We start from the raw sequence: 3,728 nt of genomic DNA on the forward strand, positions 1-3,728 counted from the left end.
AATGAATGTTGTAGGTTTTTATTCTTTGAACTGTTGCAATAGACGGAACGAGATGCTGGGCAATACGTAGTTAAAGAAACGTAGTATATTTAATCTCCAATGCCAATACTTGCTTTATACATAACAGACTACTGTAGGTCTGGCGTTAGCAGCAGCAGCAGCAGCAGTAGTAGTAGTAGATTTATTCATTCGAGGATCACTTTTAGAAGGAAGCTGGTCACGGTATTACCGAAAAAAGAAGACACTTCGTCTCCACTATACACGGCAATCACTTAAAACTGGCAACACTTTTATTTCGCGAATCGTTCAAGATATACAAATGACGTTTTCGACAAATGATTTGTTGTACAGGTGATAGGTGATATTTTTCTCTCTTGTACCAATCAGGGTACTGAAGTAAGTATGTTTTTAAGGTTCCGTACCTCGATCGGTAAAAATGGAATCCTTATATGATCACTTTCTTGTCCGTCTTTCTATCCGTCTGCTTGTCAAACCGTTAAGACCTCTTTATCTTAGGAATGGGCAGAAGTATCAAGTTTAAATATATATCAAAACCTAAGGTGTATAGCCCCTTATTAATGTAAAAAATATAAGTTTCTAAATCAATACAATCAAAAGAGACGGCCGTTCAAGTAACATATTTTTTGATATTCGTAAACGCACCCATCAAAAAACCTATAGGGGACTTCCTGTTGGCTGACAATCATGAAATTTAGGAAGAGACAAAGTTTCACAGTATAAGTAAAGGAAAGAATCCGAAAACTGTTAATTTATAATTATCTTACACGAAAAAATTGTCATTTGCTATCTGATTGTCTGCCTGTCCATCAAGCTGAAATTCATGTCACACGCTAAGATCTGTACTCCTTGGCGGTGTAACACACTTAAGCTTGTAAGTCAATGCGGTCAAAAGATATAGCCACTTGCGTCATGTATTTTGATACTCGCAAACTCGCTCATCAAAACTTGCAGTGAACTTCTCGTTGACCTAAAATCACGAAATTTAGTAAGCAGCAAGCATTTGTTATGCAACTGTCTGTCCGTCCCTCTGTTAAGACCTTTATTTCTCAGTAACGGACAGACGTATCAAGTTGAAATTTAGGTCTCATACTAAGGTGTATGGTCCCTATGCGGTGCAGGAACCACAAACTTCTAAGTCAATACGATCAGTTTATGTCACATGTTTAGATACTTGCAAACTCATTCGTAAAAACTTATAGGGTACTTCCTGTTGACCTAGAATCATGAAATTCGGAAGAAGCAAAGTTTCACAGTACAAGTAAAGAAAAAAATCAGAAAATTGTTAATTTGTGTTTTATCACACCAAAAAAATATTTTTTTGTCATTTGTTATCTGACTGGGCAATGGCCTTGCCGCAGTGGATACACCGGTTCCCGTGAGATCACCGAAGTGAAGCGCTGTCGGGCGTGGTTGGCACTTGGATGGGTGACCATCCAGGCCGCCATGCGCTGTTGCCATTTTTCGGGGTGCACTCAGCCTCGTGATGCCAATTGAGGAGCTACTCGAGCGAACAGTAGCGGCTTCGGTCAAGAATAGCATCATAGCGACTGGGAGAGCGGTGTGCTGACCCCATGCCCCTCCTATACGCATCCTCCTCGGAGGATGACACGGCGGTCGGGTGGTCCCGATGGGCCATGTCGGGCCTGTAGACGGAATGTTTTTTTTTGTTATCTGACTTCAATCTTAAAACATTCCCGAAAGTATTGAAATTCCCAGGACCGACATCTTACGAGTACCAGTGTCCATAACTGGCAAAAATCGTGAAAGATTCTCGATTTCCAGGATGGATGAACTGTCTATATCACATAATTAAGTTCGTAAGGAACCCTCAGTGTGCGAGTCCTATAAGCACCTGGCCAATATAAAAAAAGATATTTTTATCCTTTTTTGCAGTATTCGAGAAGTATTGTGATGTAACGCTATGTAAATACTACTGTTGAAACTGTTCGCGAAAGTAGCCGAAAATGTGTCGAAAGTGAATGTCCAAGTGCGGTTCCTGTGCCATACTCCGCTGTCGTTTCAAGTCTTTTGACTCTTTATTTGTTTCCACAAAGGCTGTCTACTCAAACATGAGTTTGCCCAGAAATTTGAAATAGTTTTCTTAAGCCCTTTTTGATGCGCTAGAAGCTAGCATATAGTGCCGTTTACAACAATCGTAGTTGACCACGTAACTACAAGATGTCCCAAGAGTAACGGTCAATATTCAGCGAAATTTCGTAAAATTTTCTAAAATGAAGGAACCAAACGGCAGTTGCTTAATCCACAATTTATTATTGTGTACACGACCGGCTTCGGAACGCTTTAAGTCCCGTCATCTGGTGTAAACTGTAATGATGAAAATAATTGAGTTACAGAAGAAGGGAGCGATTCCTCAAGTCTGAAAATATCAGTTAAGGAACTATGTGCTAAAATTTCTAAATGAAAGAAACCAAAGGTTCTCTGTCAGAAGGATAAAAGCGACAAGGGGGAAAAAAAATCCGATGAAACGGGTGTCACGATCGGACACCAAAAGTCAACACAATCTCGAAACATGTAAAATGCAATTAAACATTGGGATGGAGAGAAATAACGTGTTGCGTGGAATAACTTACACCGCGCTGCGTTATCAGGAACACAAACTACGTACTAGTAAATATTAGCCGTAAGTACTGAGACCGCACACGAGCCATAGGGCAAGCGCGATACGAAACAGACATGAGATTGGTGAACTGTTTAAATTGGAAAAGCGGAAAGTTACAGCAGAAAGGAGACGGACGGAACCATCACTAAGAAAGAAGAGTACCTGTACATTAAAAAAAAACCGAGGAAAATATTACCTTATATGGACACCTTAACCTGCCTGGATAATGTCATAATTAATAGGTGGTAGTATGGAGCAAAACAATAAATAAATATCCACTGAACATGGGCTCTAAAGTGCATACCTTAAGAGCTATGAGCACTTCTTCTTCGCCACTGTGAAGCATCTCTTGTACCGAGCAAGTGCTCATTTTAGAGCCCATGTTTACTGAACAATTTTTCCTTGTTTTGGTCCATATTACCTCCTCCCAAAACATGGAAAGCAAATAGCTTGCAGTAGAAGATATTTGTTTCGTAATACCGAAGATGAAGTTCATAGCTCGGAATCGGATGGGAAAAATCGGTTTTTAATTGTCCTGAGGCCCAAAACCGCATAAAAGCACCAATCACATCGGTTTTTTTATCCTCCTGAGGCCAAAAACCGCATAAAAAGCATCAATCAAAACCAAATCGGATTATTAATTTCCGTGTGACTGGCGCAAGACATGTTCAATATGCTGCCCACCGTTTTCTGCAAGAAGTTGAAATCAAGAAACAGCATGTTCTACAACTGATGGAAATGTTTCCGAGCTTACGTTCAGAAAGTGTTGCGGATTGCGTGCCTTGAATGTAGCTAAGTTTGCAGTCGGAACACTGAACACAATATTTTTCAGATGGCCCCACAGCCAGAATTCACAGGGGTTAAGATTAGGTGGTCGGGACTGCCAGGCTGTAGGGAAATGGCGGCTGATAATTCTAGCATTTCCGAAATGGCACTTCAGTAGCTGTTTAACGGGATTTGTAATGTGCGGAGGTGCACCATCTTGCATAAAAAAGATCCCATCGACACATCCACGACGTTGGAGAGCTGAAATGACGTGTTGAACAAAAGACACTCATAGCGCTTACTAGTGACGGTACAGGTAACA

General features: G+C 40.7%; 1 pseudogene; it reads left to right on the plus strand.

The window, feature by feature from the left end:
• The first annotated feature begins 1,360 nt into the window (after positions 1-1,360).
• LOC124778707 lies at positions 1,361-1,478 on the plus strand (annotated as a pseudogene).
• Positions 1,479-3,728: the final 2,250 nt, after the last annotated feature.

Source organism: Schistocerca piceifrons, chromosome 2, assembly GCF_021461385.2.
Source record: "Schistocerca piceifrons isolate TAMUIC-IGC-003096 chromosome 2, iqSchPice1.1, whole genome shotgun sequence".
Lineage (NCBI taxonomy): Eukaryota > Metazoa > Arthropoda > Insecta > Orthoptera > Acrididae > Schistocerca > Schistocerca piceifrons.